We start from the raw sequence: 19,017 nt of genomic DNA, 5'->3' as shown, positions 1-19,017 counted from the left end.
GCTTGGAGATGAAAAAAGGAGACAAAAAGGTTGGAAGAATTTTTTGGAGGGGTGGTGGTGGTTATAGCTTTTTTTGTTGTTTTTAAGAACGGTTAAGGAAGATCTACTGAAAAGGTGACCCTTGAAAAAATCCTCGCTGAGGATGAGAAAGTGAGATTTGGGCAGCTTGGGGAAGAGTATCTGAGGCAAAGCAAACAAGAAGTTTAAAGGCCCTGAAGTGGGGCCCTGCCTAGATTCAGGAAGCAGTAGGTAGGTCATTGCAATCAGGAGGATCAGAATGAGCTAAAGGGAGAACAGCCAGATGAAAGACAGGTGTACAGTGAAGCTTGGAGAGTCTGGGGTCTTGAAGGCCACTGTAAGGGCTTTGCCTTCTACTCCCAAGAAAAGGGGAAGTCATTAGCATGTCCTGAGTAGAGACATGGGCTCTGACTTAGATACTGCACTGTGGTTTCCCTGAGGAAAATGGACTAAAAGGAGATGGCACAGAACACTGAGATCTAGGATTACAATGTAGGTAAAACAGTCATGCAGGTTCACTGAATCATTGGCTTGGGCCACTTCTTTTAGTGTGGGAAAAGAAAGATCCTTAGGTAATAAGCACCATTCAGTTCTTGATCCCCTTATTAGCTGGGAGACTGTGATTTTCTATGGTTTCCAGAAAAGAAAAAAAAAAAAAGGAAAAGGAAAAGAAAAGAAAACACCATCAAAAAAGCTGAACTCAATGTTTAAGAGGTAATAAAAAAGACTAACCCTGCCTCCTAGCCACAGCAGCTGTTCATCCTTGAATGGTTTGGATTGAAAGTGGGCAGTCCTTCCTCATGCTCTGGAACTGCCAATCCCAAATTTCCTCTGACCTCAAAGGTCTGAGCCTTTCTTCCCTTCTCTTACACCTCTAGCAGCCTCTCCCGGAGGCTGTCTCTCAGTGAGCACATCCTTCAGCGCCGGCAGCCAGAACTCTACAACGTCAGCTGAAAACTCCAGCTGTAGCTAGAGCCCTCATGGAGCAGTCGCTCATAGCACTGCTCTTCCTTGTGTTGGGGTTTGGCACTGTGCATCTGTTACTGCCACCGTCTGCTGCTTTATTAGTGGGTTAGTTCGGACAGCCTCTGGCAGACTGTGCCTTGGCCTCTTCCCTTCCAAGCACTAAAGACTTACTTCACCATTGCATTCAGTCTGCAGTAGCTCTATGGAGCCATGAAGCATTTGGATAGAGCTTTTCCTCCTATGCTCACATGCCAGGCTCTAAAAGCAGAACAGGAGAGATGCTAGTGGGACAGATTCTGTCCAGCTACTTCCTGCCATCCTGGTGTGCCTTGATCAGAGCATTTTCTCCTAGACTTTGTTTTTTCTGTAACCAAGAAGTTCATCTTTGTTCCTCAAATTGTATTCCTACTTTTTTAGACTGATGTTCCCCTGGACAGGGCCCATGTTGCATGTGCCTTTAACCCTACAGTTTTTATATACACTCTTATTAAAAGTTTGAATGAATGAATGAATGAATGAATCTATAAAACCCTCTCAGGGACTTGTCAAAGCTTTCTGTTTACGTCTAATTATTATCATTGTTAGTCTCCCGAATACATGAGAATATCACATTTTTGTCTGTGTTAGCCATACAGTCTGGACGACAATATCCATTATTTGTGAGGGACCAATACACAAGATGTGAAGGTGATTATCATCTACAAATATTCCAAGGATGAAATGGAAAGATAACATTTTCTTTAGGTAGTAAAGTTTGAGCTGAACAATTAAAGATGAATAGAGTTTACACAGAGGAAAGCATTTTCAGATAGAAAGAAAAAGAGGAACCAATTTGGGGTGTAGGGACGAGCACAGCATATTAAGGATATTAGGGGCAGTGAAGACACACATTTAATCGTAATTAATGCTGGGGAGCAGAGAGAGGTACGGATAAAGAGCAAAGTGAAGCCAAAATATGTATGGACCTTTGGATGTTTCCCCCCTCCTCTTCCTTTCCACTCTCCTCATTATAAATCAGAGTCTGTGTCTCCTCCGCTCAAAAAACTTGATTGATTCACATTTTATTCAATGTAGAAACCAGCATCCTTGTCATAATCTTACAGTGAAGGCTTGGACTTTATCCTGTAAGCTTTGGGGAACTAACGGAAAGTTTGAACTGAGGAATGTCTAATAAACCAATATAGATAAGACAGTAGTAAGCCCTTCCCTTGCCCCTCCCCCTCTATTCTTCCTGAACTCGTCAAAAAATGTCAACATTAGATCAGATCAAAACGCTTCTATTCATTAAGCAGGTAAAGTGAATGTCTCAACATCCAGGAGTTTAACCAAGTGCCTGGTGCTGTCATGGCTAAGTTGTTTGAGTGCGGAGGGTGATGTCTAGCCATGCACTGCCTCTGAAAATGGAATCAAGACAGCCACAGTGTGAGCAACATATGCTGCTAGTTGGCTGCCTGGTTACCCTGACTGGGTCCATTAATATAAAGCATAAACAAAGCCTGGATGAATGGGGCTGGCCATTTTGTTGCAACATATGGTGGTGACGTCCCAGATATTTTTATCTTACTCCTACCCAGATGTTTAGCTCTCCTGACACTCAGCTTTATCTGGCAGGCAAGGTGGTAGAGAATGCCCTTGTGATTTGGGGAAAAGTGTGTTTTTTGTGTGTGTGTGTTGTTTTGGCCTCATCAGTACTTTGCAAAAATAGATGAGTGATCAATTAATAAGGCTTCTAAGGTATTTAAAGAAATTTTTATTTTATTTTTAAAAATATTTTATTTATTTATTTGACAGAGAGATAACAAGTAGGCAGAGAGACAGGCAGAGGGAGAGGAGGTAGGGAAGCAGGCTCCCTGCCGAACAGAGAGCCCAATGCGAGACTCAATCCCAAGACCCAGAGATCTTGACCTGAGCTGAAGGCAGAGGCTTAACTCACTGAGCCACCCAGGAGCCCTAAAGAAATTTTAAACAGACATTTTTTTTTTTTCAGACAAACCAATAAATCCCTATTAATTGATCATTCTCTTTCTTTTTTATATTCCTTTCTCTAAACCCTTCAAACTCAAGCAAAGTAAAACTTAGGTATTGAAAGGATCCCTTTTCCTGAAAATGTGCAGTTAAACTAAACATAATATTTTAGCCAAAATTGTTTGGGTTTGCTTGTCTTTCTCTTTAGTTACATGGTGCTGGCCATACAGATTTATTAGGCTCCCTGATGATTCTAAAGAACAACTTAGGTATGGAACCTATGGGTGCAGCAGAAAAGATAAGTTCAGGTCTGGTGTTCCTTCCCCAACTGACCGGCTCCTTAGGTTGTACTGACAATTGTAGACTACCAGTTCCTCTAAGATGCCCTTGGAGTTTTTTATTCTGATCCTTAGTCTTCACAAAATACCAGGCTGAAAGCCCTCCACCCAGTGAAGACCGTGCAGTTGTATGTCTTGCCACTTTTGGAGTCTTCCATGGAGAGGAAGGGATGCCCTGGCTTTGGATCTTTTGGCCTCATTGACAAGGTTAGCAGTTATACTCTATCAGAGAGCAGGAGAATAGAGCTTGCCTTCCCAGAAGTCCATCAAAGTTCTAGGGTAGCTGAGAAATAAGCAGTCTCCTAACAAGAAAGAGAATAGTGCTGAGTATAATAATAACATAGTGTATCTGTCTGAAGTATTCCATCCCAAGTTTCCTACGTGCCTTTCCAACATTCTAGCAACTAATCCCCAGTGGCAAGTGATGATTATCCACATTTTATAGGTGGGAAGCCACGATAGTACTGGGCAACATGGAGTACTGAGAGCCTAAGCAAATAATCATAATATTAGAGTTGATAGTTTTACTGAATTTCTGACTTCACTGGAGTCCTTGGGCTACTTTTCTTCTTTATGTGCATTCTCTGTTGGCAATTTTATCAATCTCATAAATTTACATATCATGAAGCTCTCTGTATGTGTGAGTGTGTGTGTGTGTGTGTTCCCATGCCTGCCTCTTCATTTCAGACCTCTGTCCTGTGGGGTACCTGCTGCTGTGAGGCAAACCTTGGCCAGAGAGCTTGTCACTATGAGTTCATCACCAAAGCTAGTGACTATATGATTTTTTTTTTCCATCTTCTAACTTCCTCTGTCTTTCCTTCCCCAAACCACCTAATTTTATAGGAAGTCAGGAAGATAAATTTAAGAACCCTTACCCTCTCTTACCCAAATTGTTGCTATGGACTCTGAAATACTCTCCTTGGCATTTTAATTCTCCTTCCAAACAATCTCCTCACCCCTGTGTCGTATCTGATATCACCATGACTCGCAGAACTTCTGCGTTCTCAACTCCTAAAACATGGTTGGTCAACTCCAAGTAAGGTTTTCCATTTCTGTCTTATTTATAATACACAAAAATACAATACATATCATATATAGGATATAAAACATTTAAAAACAGTGTAATGTCAAAACAGATTATATCCACAATTCAGCCTTTAAAAACATTTGAATTATAGCCAACTTTATGCCATTTATGTAGTAAGTGAAAAAGGAAGACACAGAAAAAATATGTATATTATAATCCCATTTTGGTGTTTGGTGTACTGTGAGTGTGTGTATTTGGAACATATGTAGTAAAGTGATTTAAATGATTACCTCCGTGTTATGACTTTTATTTTATTCATTGTGTTATCCTAAATTTTCTAGAAAGAGCACTTATTCATAACATAAAACAGAAACCATGAGCACCTGAATGACTCATTGCTTAAGTGTCTTGACTCTTGATCTCAGGTCAGGACTTGATCTCAGGGTCATGAGTTCAAGCCCCACATTGAGCGCCACATTGGGCATGAGGCCTACCTTAAAAAAAAAAAAAAAAAAATATATATATATATATATATATATATATATATATATATCCATTTAAGATGAAAAATAAATGAGTTTGTTGATTCTAGATTTAATATTTATGTGGGCCCTTTTATAGGTCTAAGAGAAGTATCTTAGGAAAATAATAACTGTACAATGCATTCTTGTTAATGGTTGCTTATTTTTTGAGCAGGTAGGAGGTCATCAGTCAAGGAATATTATGACAGAATTGTCAAGGAGAATATGTTTATCTATTGAGTGGCCTATATATATAGTAGCTATCTATACTCAACCCGAGTATAATAAGTAAAGGGATAAAAGTAATAAATCAAGGAGTTAAGCCAGAAATTAGGGGTTCATTTCTGAGAAACCATGGAGATAGCCATACATTACTTTGTAGGGAAAAGCCCAATTCATATTACAACCATAATGAAGAAATCTTTAGCCCTTGAGCAGGTTCTGTTACTTTTCTACAATTCCTACCTATTCCAAAATAACAGGGAGATTTCAGATGGAAATCTCCTGTCTTACCGGGATGTTGTTTTAGCACTATGCCAAGAAACAAAGGGAAAGATTAAAACATGTAAGATAGTTACTTTCTTTTTTCAAGGCACAACTTTGCTAAGGAAAAATTTTATTGAATCAAGTGCTTCGATGTGTGTCGCTAACCGTATATGTTGCGAGTGGTCAGTAGACATCGAGAGATTAGCATGGGCTGGAATAGTCAGAAGAAATTTCAAGCAGATGTTGGAAACTCTCCTGTGTCTTGAAAGACAGGTGTGTCAGTATAGAGGAAGTATTACTGGTAAGGTTAAACAAGGAGTATGCCAAGAAGGCTGAAATTGAATGGCATATGTGTATGGGTGAGTTAATAGGGGATCAGCCTGGGGTGCCTGGGTGGCTCAGTGGGTTAAAGCCTCTGCCTTCAGCTCAGGTCATGATCCCAGAGTCCTGGGATTGAGCCCCACATCCAGCTCTCTGCTCAGCAGGGACCCTGCTTCCCCCTCTCTCTCTGCCTGCCTCTCTGTCTACTTGTGATCTCTCTCTGTGTCAAATAAATAAATAAAATCATTAAAAAAAAATAGGGGATCAGCCTGACAGATTATTGACCTTTTGTTGGTAGAGTAAGCATTCTAAATGTCAGCTGATAATGCAAAGTCAAAACCTCTTGACTATCTGCCTGAAGTTTTATAGTGAGTTACTGGTAGAACCAGTGTTCACACATAGGTCAACTTGTTTTGGGGGGTGGGTGAAAATTAAGAAGACACGGTGACTTTTTCCATTCAAGATCTTGGCCATAGTTCTTTGGATCTGACCTTCAGGGCTCAATTGTAGCTGTTCTTCAGTACTTTGAGTTATCCTAGCATAGTGAGGGTGGGCCCAGCTCTCTGGAATAAGAAGGTCCTAAGCTGCAGGCCTACCTCTACAATTATTCAGCTGTGTAATATTGTCAAATGGGCATCTCATCCCCAAAACTCAGTTTCCCCATCTGTAAAGTGGGGACAAATATCTGATGGTGGTATTGCTATGTGTAGGAGAGGATGCACGTTAAGTACTTAATACAGTTCTTGGGACATTGTAGAGATTCAACATATGATAAATAATAAAATATTTTACCAGGTATATAATAATGTGAAGCCTTTTCACACCAAAGTTAAGGGGGGGGGGGAATGGAAGAGAGTTTTAAAAAGGAGAAGAAAAGTAAAATGTTGTAGAGATAAAAGAAGGAGAAAAGTATATAAGGAAAAATGCTACCCCATGCCTCACTGGGGGCTGTTTGCCTAGTGAAGAAGCACTAGAAAACCCCAAAACACCTTATAGTTGAGAATTCCTAATTGTTATTATTTAAAGGCACATTCCATGTTAATAAGAGAGAGAGAGAGAGAGAGAGAGAGGCAGAGGAGAGGGGGGAAAGGGTACGAGGGAGGGAGAGGGAGAGAAAGATTTGTGGCAGCTGAAGACAAGAATGGCAGTCATTGGGGCTCTAATTTGGAAAAAAAAAGAAAAAGCCTGAAGAAAGGTAAGAATTAATTCCTGTACTGGCCTACCAGTTATAGTCAGGGGCTCTCTTTTGCTATCACCAGAGAAGGAAGGGGCTCCCTTATACTTCAGGAGGACAATGGTACCCACCTAAGAGGAGTTACAGTTGGGTCCATCTGACCGTGTACATTTCGGCCTCCTTATTACCCACTGTGCCCACTGTAGCCTGTACTGTTGCTCAAAAGGTTGCAGATTATTGTAAATGACTCTTCACTGTTCTTCAAATTACACTGTTTTCCCTCAGAAAACTTTTTCTAGGACATTGATAATCCTTCACCAGCCTCCTCTCCCAGAGCCTTCCTATCTGTACACTTTCTTTCCTTCCGAGATTTCTTATCAGTGCCCCCCTACTGCACAGTGATTTTGTGCAAACCCCTCTGATGTGAAAACTGAGAAAAATCTTTCTGGAATCTTTTTGAAGCTTTGATTGATGTAAAGCACAATAAAAGCACAGCTGGAATTGGAGATACCAAGCTCTGCTTTTTAGCTCAGCATCGAAGAGAAGGGGGTATAGTAAGCTTTGTTTGGTCTTGAATGTAAAAGCAGAGGCAAAATGAAGCAGGGTGCCATTTGTAAAAATACTTTGGAACAATAATGGTGCTTTGAAACTAATGAGAATAATGTTTAGATTAATAGCTTAGGTCATATTTCATGTATTATATCTCACACAGGAGAAAAAGAGCAAAAGGAGAAAGTTGGCATACCCTTCAAAAATCTACACACATCACTAATCAAAGGACACCTTTTAATGTTCTTGCAAAAAATGCAATAAATGCTAGCTAAAATGTCCTACAATCATCCCAATTCTTCTACAAACTTTTACCATTATCTTTTAAATCTGGGGCCAAATTATTTCCTCCAAATATCTGTGTAGATAAAATTCTTAAACCTTTTTAAATGGAAAGGGTCATAGAGCACTTTGAGAAACTGAAGAAAGCCATATATCCTAATCTTTAGAAATTCACATACTGTTACACACACACACACACACACCTCTCTCTCTCTATATATATATTTTTTTTCCTTTTTTCCTTTTTTTAATGCTGGGTGTGGAGCCCAATCTGGGGAGCCCAACATGACCCTGAGATCAAGAGATCAAGAGCTGATTGCTTAACTGACTGAGCCACCAGGCACCCCACTCTATATATTTTTTGAACCTAATTCAAAGAGGTTCACAGATTCATGATGAATCCTTAGTTCAATGAATTCTAGATTAAGTACATATTCTAAAGCAAGTCAATGTCAAAGCAATTCAAATGTGAATGAAAATGAGTTTGCCTACCTCTTAGAATGGATTAATATTAAATAAATATGCTTAAGAGTTCACCACAACTAAATAAATGTTAGTAGCCACTCCTTTATTATTGTTATCAGCATCTGTGCTTAATACCATTTTTAAGAACCGAACAGAATTTTCAAGAACAGAATTTTGAGGAGCTAAAGAACTTTCAATTTCATGAAATAAAACCACTTATTTTTTTTTACAAGTATTCAGGACCATTTTTAACAGTTGTTTGCATGTTTTATTTTATGAGAAAAAAACCTAATTTGTAAAATTATATTCCAAATGAGCTTTTTAAATGAGCTTTTTAAAAATATCAACTTGCCAGATGTCAACAACTTTACAGTTTTTAAAGGTGTGCTGAAGGAAAAAAAAAGGCTTTTTTATAGCATGCTTATCATTATTGAAGAGAAATGTCTTTAATATAAACAAACAAAAAAACATTCACTCCTTCGGGGGGAAAAGCAAGCTTTTGAGATCTTGTTTTTTAAGATATTTTATTTATTTATTTGAGAGAGCAATAACAAGACATGGGAGCTTGAGTTGGGGGAGAGGGAGAAGCGGGCTCCCTGCTGAGCACAAAGCCTGACATAGGGCTCAATCCCAGGACTCTGGGATCATGATCTGAGCCCAAGGCAGCAGCTTAACTGGCTGAGCCACACCAATGCCGCAGCTTCTGAGATCTTTAGCTCAAAATGCTTTACAGTTCTTATTGCTGGAATTCCGTGTTCTTATGAAATGACCATCCTCAATAATAATAGGGTTGATAGTGAGAGCATTTCTGCAGCTGGTAGACATTCCATGTTGTTGGTTCTATGCCATAGAACCAACTATGCCATGTTGGTTTTAGGATTTTGCATTTCTGGCTGGGTATTAGAGTTACAGGGCTATCGATGTTAAGATGCTGCCTTATGTTGACTTTCATCTCCTGGAATTTCTTTATCTACTTCACTTGAGTACATTCCTTGTAGAACCTTTGACTATTGCCCAATAAACATTCAGGTACACTAGTCCACTTCATCCTTCTACAACCTGATTGTTGGTATCATGTATCACTATTGCCTGGGGTTGGAAAACTGTGACTAAGACCCACTAAGTCCCCATAGCTAGTACTTCAGGAGCCTAGGCTATCTTCTCCTTCTTTCTTCCACTATTGATCTTCTCATAATTCTGCTGGCAGCTGTGAAGACAAGTCTCATGACATTAAAAAACTGTGGAATTTCTAGGGGTCTCTGGTATTGTTACTGTCTGGCACTGGAACCCACCAGGGCCCACCTCCTCACTTCTTTTTTCAAGAACAATGCTCTACAATTTCTTCATCTCCTGTATTGTAATGGAACTTTCTTGGTCATTTATGGAATTTTAGTGCCCCCCCCCCAAAAAAAAGTCTTTCTTGGTGTCATTCTTGATGAATAAATCATATCACTTTTAACCACTTTGTTGTCTCCAAAATCTTCCTTGCAAAGACATTTGTTCTCTGCCATGGTACTTCCAATGTGAGCCTCCCAGACCATGATTCCCTGCACTGCTATCTTTGGTACTGGATTTGCTGTCTGGACACTGAAGACAGAGACTGACAGTGGGGCAAGGGGTGGTGACTGCTTGGTCTCATCCTAACCATTGGTCATGCACAGCAGCCAAATCTGGATGAGATGGTGACTGGGCCAATGATGGGGATGGCATAGCTTCTTAAAACTTTCTTCTGGGGCTTAAGTGGGTAGGAGAAGAATAAATGAAACAAGATGGGATTGGGAGGGAGACAAACCATAAGTGACTCTTAATCTCACAAAACAAACTTAGGGTTGCTGGGGGGAGGGGGTTTGGGAGAAGGGGCTGGGATTATGGACATTGGGGAGGGTATGTGCTTTGGTGAGTGCTGTGAAGTGTGTAAACCTGGTGATTCACAGACCTGTACCCCTGGGGATAAAAATATATGTTTATAAAAAAAATTAAAAAAATTATTATGGGAAAAAAAAAAAACTTTCTTCTGACTGAACAAAATCAGTCATTGCAAAAAGGAGGAAGGTGAAGTTAAGAGGAATGGAGTTGGGACCCGTGGGTGGTATAGTTGGTTAAATGTCTGACTCTTGGTTTTGGTTCAGGTCATGATCTCAGGGTTGTGAAATCAAGCCCAATGTCCCACTCCAAGCTCAGCAAGGAGTCTGCTAAAATTTCTCTTTTGCTTTGCCCCTCCCTGTGCTGTCTGACTCTCTCTCTCTCTCTCTCAAATAAATAAATAATTTAAAAAAATAAAAAAAAAAAGAGGAACGAAGTTGTCAAGAACCACAAAATGGGAGAGCAGGAAGGTGCTCTTAAAAATCACTTCCTCCAGGGACACCTGGATAGTTCAGTGGGTTAAGCCTCTGCCTTCGGCTCAGGTCATGATCTCAGAGTCTTGGGATGAAGCCCTATGTCATGTAGTTTTAGATGGTTGAATTCACCTATCCAAGGTCACTTGGTTATAAAGTTGCAGACTTCCTCTCGAGGTCCCATGCTTTGAGACAAAAGGGTATATACAGAACAGAAATAACTTTAGTTCTCAACTATAGATGTCTTTGGTCACAGCAACTTAGAAAACAGAGGAGGCACATTCAGCATCATGCTAATAACTTTCAAGCTCGTTTCCAAGAGGTAACCTTAGTAATTGTGCTGGTTTGACCTGCAGTACTTCTGCTCTAAAGAATACCTTCACAGTTGAGACAGTCCTTTCCACTCATTAGAGATTTAAATAAACGGAAGGTAGGTAGCTTGCTCATAGAACATCAACTCCTTGCTTCATGCCCTTCTTGAAAGGAATAAAAGCTCTTAATACTTATTTTAGCTTAACTACCTTTTCTTCCATTCTCAGACAGATTTTTTGTTGTTGTTACTCTTTCATCTCTGCTGACAGTGCCAAGACCATGGAAAAACACTCTCTGCATATAATGACTGACAGTAAATGACTAGGCTAAGACCTAGGAGTGCTGATCCTGTCATTTATTCAGCTGAATGACTTTATTCAAGTAACTTATTAGTTAGGGAAAAGGGATTTTCTGTTCATGAAAATCCAGAGATACAGAAGCAGGAAATGTGGTTCTCATTCTCCAGGTAAGAAATATGGATATATTTCCCTTGGAAACATTTCCTTCAATGCAACTATTTTGTATAAAGTACTTCCTCTCTAGCTAGATGAGAAATCTTACCATAATTCATAAATTATTTTATAAAATCATTATATTAAAGATCAGGGAGACCTGGGAGATGAGCTTTTCCAGGTAAATTCATTTTATAGATGAGGAAACTGAGACTCACTGAGGATGATTTTTCTGTGAAAGTCATCTAACATGTTGATGATATCAAGTTTATGAAAACCCTCTCGGCATATCAGGCCAACTCATCAATGTCACCAATCTTCCGTAATCAGAAATGGCTATGAAACTCTGATAAACAATTTGAGGGGTTTTAAGGGGCAAGGGGTAGGAGGTTGGGGGTACCAGGTGGTGGGTATTAGAGAGGACGCAATTTGCATGGAGCACTGGGCATAGTGCAAAACCAATGAATACTGTTACGCTGAAAAATAAATAAATAGATAGATAGATAGATAGATAGATAAATAAATAAAAAGAGATGGCCATGAATTAGATCAGGGAATCCACATTGTCTAATCTAAGCCTAAAAATATAACATCTTCTGGGCAGGAATATAACAGTAATTCAGAAATAGTCCATTTTCAAGAGACTTTATATACTCTTCCTGGGGCCTGATAGAGCCAGTGTTCATAGGACGCTTACCTGTATTTATTTGAAGTTTATTTTTTATGAGGGAACAATTTTTTGGAATGAAAACCTTTCCGATTCAGAAAACGATGCAACATATATCAGTGAAGTTTGACTCATCAAAACACATTTCTTAGATTTTTTTAAAAATCAGGTCATCTTCGAGAAAACAATAGAGACTACTGAGAATTTGTGATTCAACTTCCCTTTAAGAAATTAGTGAAGATTTTCTTCTTTTTATTTTCTTCATCCCATTTTTTTGGATCTTTCCAGTCTCCTTTCCTTCTTTCTATATTATTATGGATATTAAATTTTATTTATATGCTCCATAACTCTTTCTATACATAATCACTTTGTGCTACATACTGCTTTGTTTCTACTTAAATATTGCAGGTGACTGCAAATATAAATTCATAGTAGGTTTTACAAACACTCAAATAGAAATCAATTAACCAAGTAGACAAAAAGAAGTACATCCAAATAGCAGAAAGAAGGAAAAAACATTAACCAAAAGAATCATAATTGTTACTAGAAGTGGAACGAGATTTGAGTTAGAATACATCAGAAGCAACAAAGAGGAAGATCTTTCAAAAACTAAGTAAAAGCAGGAAATTCAAAACATTTCTTGTGTACGTCATGTTCATTCATTCGAAAAAGTATTTATTGGAAAACAGGTATGCACTAGGTGCTATTTTTAGTACTCAGGATACATCATGAGTAAAATCAATAAGATCCCTTCTTCTAAGAATCTACCATTGTAGAGCAAGGAGGTAGACAATAAATTACAAACTTCATAAATAAATAAATAAATAAAGTATATAGTATTTCAGATAATACATCCTAAAGGGAGAAAATGTGCCACAATTGCTGCAAACCTAATGCTCTAGGCAGGTTAAGCCTCCTTGAGAAGTTGACATTTGAATAATGGCTTGATTGGGAAGGAATGAGATAGCCATGTGGTTGGTGAGCAGAAGGGCCTCTCCAGTGGAGCAAATTGTCAGACCAAATTTCTGAAGATCTAAGAACTGAATACATCCTGGAGGGGAAAAAAAAGGGGCATGCCAAACAGAAAGGGGAAAGTTGTAATAGACAAGATCACTGAAGTAATCATAGCTCAAATTACAGAGGATGCGTCGGACTTGTTCTTTTTATCACTTGCACTAAACACAGTATCTGGTATAGAGTTAATGATCATTGCCCTCTAAAATATTGGACAAATAAACAAGTGGACGTATGAGTAAGATTTCATGGCATTTCCTATCATTTAAGTGGGAAGAGTGGGTGGGGTGGAGAGAGGCCTGTTGCCCAAAATGGCTAATTATCCATCTTTCTGTTTATTTATGCCTTAAATGATGTTGAACTGGCTTTGTTTAAAATATTTCTGATGTAAAAGAGAGATCAGGTAATGATTTAAGTCCAGTGTCATACATCATGAGGTAAAATAATTAGTGTCATTATTTCTGATCTGGTTGAGTTACTTCATGCTTATTTCATTTTCCTCTCCACTATTCCCATATGCCCCTCATGTTGTCACTCTCTTCCCTTCTATTCTACCATCTCACCCAGAGGTATTCTGAGCTTGTGAAAATGAAAATGTGTAGTAGTTCAAGAGTTTGGGGATAACAGCAGCAAGGTGGAAAGATCTGCACTGCCTACCACGGAACCGCTATAAAGATAAGAGCAAGGACACAGGCCAAATTTCCTCCAGTCATCAGAAATATGCCATTGCTTTCTACTAGTCTCAGTGTATCCTTGAAAGAATGTCCAAATGCCCCTGCTGGCCACATAGAGTCTGATCCATTTATGGGTTAATTTTTCTGCCATTAATTCATGAAGTAGCTTCTAGTTCGGTTGCTATAGCATCATGAAAAAAGAAGAGAACTGATTGGATTTTACTAGATTTCTTTGGATCTTAAATACTAATATGGCTTAATACCTCCACTATGTGTGTGTGTGTGTGTGTGTGTGTGTGTGTGTGTTTGTGTGCAAGCACACATGCATGTGAATGCACACACACACGGGTAGAGGAGACTTCATTGAATGTAATGTTTATGACCTTGGAGGTTTTGCACACTTTGGCAACTATTTCCCTTGATAACATTTGGACTGTCAATGTTATAATCCTTCCCTTCCGACTTCTACCTGCAAGAAAAAGCAAGGACCAAAATCTACCTGAAACATCTGTTTTCTAGGATGACTTCTTGGCATTTGTTATTATTAGATTAATGCTTGCTCATTGAAAGCACACACACATGCACACCATATAGAAAAAAATAAAATGTAAAATCCCCAAACCAAGTTCCCCATTCCTCAGAGGTTATCACTCTTAGCAGTTTAAAAGGAATTCTCTAAAAAATGTTCTATGCTTATTCAAATATAGTATACTTATAATTTTTAAAATACTACATTCAAACCATGCAGTGTAGGCTACATTTATTTGCTTGAAATCATCCCATGTTGTTATATATAGATCTTCCTCATTCTTTCTAATGATTATATAGTATTGCTTGGGTGGATTGCTGTAAGATATTTAGCTGGTCCTTTTTTGATGTTCTTTCTACTTTATCATTATTGTAAATGATACAGGAAATTCCTTTGCATACACATTTGTACACTGAAATCTATTTGATGATGATGGAAATCTATTGAAAGTGCTTTTAAAAGCACTTTATATTATTTCTTTAAAAATGAACTGTCTAGAAGGAATCTATAAGAAAAGAGCTGCAAAACATCCCTTATTTCATGCAATTCTAAAAGTACAGGTGCTTACTAAAAGGTGGAGCATGCTTAATTTATTTTTTTCACCTTGGAAAAGAGGCAAATTATAGTAAGCTAAAAGTATTTAAGGTTCTTTAATGTGCAGGGAAAAAAAAACCATGAAAATATTATTCCTTTTCATTTTTAAGTTTCATTTAGAGCCCTACCTTCATCAGAAGATCTTTGTCAGTTCATGTTCACTCAAGTACCAGTCTTGAAGGAAACAGTGAAGTGCTATATCCAGGTTTCTCAGAGCAGATGTGCCAAATTTTTGTGAAGGCCACTTAAATTTCATGGACCTTGCAAAGCTTAATTAAGATGATTTCCACTTCTCTGTATGACAGTGATATATTTTACCTTGTCGGGTTTGTAAAGCCCTCCGTAATCTAATGTTATTTTGCTAGTCAGATTTATCAGTGGTTTGCTGATAAATGTTTAACAACTGGCTCCCTTCCCCCATTGAAAGAAAATGGCAATAAACACTGTGAATATACACATGCATAAGTTTATTATAAATTCTACCAACGTAAGACATATGCAGCATGAAATTTATAATTATTAACACAGTATGCAACATCCTTTTTTCCAAATAGCTAATTGATTCTCCTTCAAAGCTCTGATTAATTTTAGCTGAACTCTTGCTTTCATAGCCAGTATTCACAATGCACATGAACATGGTTCCCACATTAATGTTGGTTACTATTTTAATTATGTTAACAAATAAGATAAAAGGGAAATAATGAAACAAAGGTACTGAAGTGATATCACTGAACACTGAGCACAGAGCTGGTAAGAGATGCGCAGAATCACACCATGGTATAGTATTTCTGTCATACATTACAATAGACAGGACAGTGGTAGGAAGTATCAAAATCATTAGGAAATGATGAGTTTTCAATATGTATTGTTTTTTAAATATAATTTACTTAATTATAACTTCATATAATTTAATTTTAATCATGGCAGTGTTCAATAGCTGACTCAAAAAGTTCTTAAAAGCCTGGTAATTGACTCTTATGAGCCTATGAAAGTGGTTCTAGCTCACTACCAGCTCTTATCTCATCAATTTGTACAGGGTAAAATCTACTACATTGGGAACTATCCTTCGATGCCCCTCAAGATTGTTAGAAAAGAGAATGTAAGCTTCCCTGAATGCAAAGACTGGATGGAGTTTGAATTTTTTGGTAAAATGAATCTAATCAGCTGAACTTTTTTTAAAGCAGAAGAAAAGATGACCTACTTTGCATAGATCTTGAGATTCTAGCAAGATTCTCTTATCCAAATGATTATTTTAGAGGATAGTCAAGTTGAAATCACTAGTGAAGTAGGACAATATTCTATGGGAAAATGTGTTGCCCCCTTCTAACAAGAAACCAACTTTGAACCTGACAGTGTGTGTTCAGAAAAAAATGATTCTTTGAGTTTCAAGTTATTTCAGATTTTTACATTTTTTGTTCGGGCTCAGGGAAATGTAAAATAAGGAACTCCTCCTCCAAAGAAATCAATATTTAAATAATGAGATCATTATAAGGTCACCTCCCGTTCTTTCATCCTGTGGTAGATTCAGTAACATCTCAGCAACACATCTTTGCTCATTAAATCCTGCTTCTTTATTTTCAGTCATTTTGGGGAGTGGCAAGGAGCCAAGGAACACCCTTTCTCCTCTGTGTCTTTGGAACACCCCATTTCTTCTTGTGAAGATTATATGGTATGTACTTTTAACTTCCTTTAGTTGCTCCCCATTTCACTTGCAAAAAAATGTTATACTTTTCTTCAACTAGATCTCCATCAAAGAACAAATTTATATAAGCCCATGCATACCCCTCGAAGTTGATGGGCAAAAGAAAATTTTACATTTGTACAAAGATTAAATGAAGTTTGTCTTTTTGGTCAAGTGAATCTAATAGGCTGAACCCTTTTAAAGTATAGGCAAAAGATGACCTACTTTGCCTAAATCTTGAAATTCTAGCAAAATTCTTTTATCTAAATGATTATGTATGTAAATACACTTATATTTAAATATTTAGTTTGAAAATGCAATGGAAATCAAATTTGCATTAACTAGGCAGAGTTTTATCTTAGAGATCAGGGAGAGTATCCACTACAGAGCTAGGACAATCACGGAAACAGTGGGCTTGCCTTGGTGTAGTGTGGTCTTACCTCGACAAGAAGGATGACTTTGCAGATTCTCCACAGCATTTTGCTTTTTATGTTTTCATTTAATAGTGTGACATCCTACGACAATTATCATTATTTTTGGTCCAATTTTCCCTCTGAAGCAGCTTTGACACAGATCAATGTATCTCAGTGTCATTTTTTATGGAGCTGCAACATCAAAACCTGACAGCTGGAAATCTTAATTGGTCCAGTGACAGAAAATATAATGACTGCTCACAGTGACTTATTTTATCTGACCTTGTGTTTAACTCAAAGGTAAATTTTCATCTCACCATTGGAAAAGAGAAAGTTGTGGGGTTGAGGAGTGGGGCAGGTGGCCCAGAGAAAGGCCCCTCTTTTGGAAAGAAATTGCTATGGGTTTGGGGGCTATTATGGAATTAGGGTTTAAATGCTGGTCTGCAGTAATGGATACCAAGGGTCTCCGTGCCTATTTGAACTGCCAACCTTTCTGCCGTGCCTGTCGTTACAAATGGCAGCAAACACGGAATGCAGCATGGAAGGTTGCCCATAAGCGACTGGCTGGAGGCCCCGTCACAAAGGCCACCAGACAGCTGTCAAACAGACTGGCATTTGATCGTTACTGACTTGGTCTGGAGCCCAGTGACTTTGACCCAGAGGCAAAAGGTTTCCTGTAATACCACCCAAATTGCCCAGTCCTCCTGGTCCTGGAGAGAGAGCTGTTTCTAGAATAAAGACACGAGATTTGTCCTACCAGGCCCAGCTATGAAACCAAATTTTCAAGGGTCCTATTGGCAGTTAAAGCTGGTGTATTAAGAAAGTATTAAATTCCCAACATCTTTACTTCACCTTGGATGAGGACATGGCATAAAGAGAGAGATAGCGTGACAGTGAAAAAAAAAAAAAAATGCTAGAGTTCTTTTAAAAAGACATCTCTGGGCTTTATTTGCAAAGCTTACCTAATTCACTAAGAAGTCACGAAAAGTGAAAAGTAGGTTGCATGTGTGAATGCTCGCTAACTGCAAATCTCCCTGAGAGTTGTAACTGATGGTAATGAAGATGAGAGTGATGATGATGGTGGTCGTGTTAGAGATGGTGAACTGGATGTTTTTCTTCTACAGACATATTATTAGCATGTTCTTACAATAAGAAAAGGTATCAAAGATACTGTTGGTCAAGGCTATAGTACTGAGTACTTAAAGGCATAGACTTTAAAATAAAGATCTGGCTTGGAATTCTGCCTCCAAAATTCATGAGCTGGTAAGCCACAGTTTCATCTATTAAAAAAAAAAAAACAAAAAAAACAATAAAACAAAAAATCCAAAAACCAAAAAAACAAAACAAAACAAAAAAACCTACTATAGGGAATTATTGAAAGGATTAGGTGAAATAAGGCATGAGAAGCAGTTAGTACATAGGCTCAACACATAATTGGTACTCGGTACTCAGCCTTCCAGCTTGCTTATGTTCCTTTCAATTCAATAAGGGCTGAGCTAGTGTGTTCCTCAATAACTCATTCACCAGTTGAGGCTAAGGAATGGCTCACTTAGCATGTTTCTCTGCCAGATGTATCTTTTTTTGTTAGTCTAGGTCTCCCAAGAAGCCAATACCAAAACTAGATTTTCTCAATATCAGAGTCTTTGAAAGCAAATGGAGACAGAATTGAGAGGAAGGCTGGGGGAAACCATCGGATCAGGCTGCACCTCTGATCCCAAGTGAAGGGGAGAGGGAAGGAAGACTGTATACAAGAATCCTAGATCACTGTGCAGAGTAAGGAAGCCTCAGTGAGGACTTTCAGGGGTTCCTCAAGACAGAGTCATTGGTGAAGACACAAACCTTATTTCGTGCAGGAAGATTTGTCGGTGCTCTTTCACCAAGGGAAAGTCAAAGTGAGAAAAGTAGTCAAAAGAGCCGCATGTTGAAATTCATTCAGATGGGTGCTGGCATTAGGACTCTGCGTTGCAGCAGCACTGGCTCTGCTTGATACCTGAGTCATGATTCAAAATGGAAATAGATTTGTTTTTTATCACATTTCCGGTGCAGCTAAACTCAGACCCACGTTTTCCTCTCCTGAGGTCTTTCTACTTCTGGAAGTGGAGATCATTCTCCATTTCCTCATTTTAGTAGGAGGCTTTTTGTGGGCCTATGGCACACTTCTCAGAAAGGCTTGCCAGAAGAAGGAAGGAAGGAAGGAAGGAAGGAAGGAAGGAAGGAAGGAAGGAAGGAAGGA

The 19,017-nt window shown here is 38.5% G+C and overlaps 1 protein-coding gene across 5 annotated transcripts in view; it reads left to right on the top strand.

Annotated features, from left to right (window-relative positions):
- LOC132008414 (leucine-rich repeat-containing protein 4C) overlaps positions 1-19,017 on the top strand; it is a 436,841-nt gene that overhangs the window by 132,798 nt on the left and 285,026 nt on the right. For 4 of the 5 annotated variants that reach the window (XR_009401633.1, XR_009401632.1, XM_059386960.1 and 1 more), the window contains exon 2: positions 16,272-16,359. The gene's annotated coding sequence lies outside the window, so the exon portion shown is untranslated. Of the gene's footprint in view, positions 1-11,178; positions 11,227-16,271; positions 16,360-19,017 lie in introns of those variants that run through there. The other variant, XM_059386962.1, reaches the window with a different exon arrangement.

Source organism: Mustela nigripes, unplaced genomic scaffold (genome assembly GCF_022355385.1).
Source record: "Mustela nigripes isolate SB6536 unplaced genomic scaffold, MUSNIG.SB6536 HiC_scaffold_148, whole genome shotgun sequence".
Lineage (NCBI taxonomy): Eukaryota > Metazoa > Chordata > Mammalia > Carnivora > Mustelidae > Mustela > Mustela nigripes.
The sequence above is the reverse complement of the archived record's forward strand: the minus strand, read 5'-3'. Positions and strand labels throughout refer to the sequence as shown.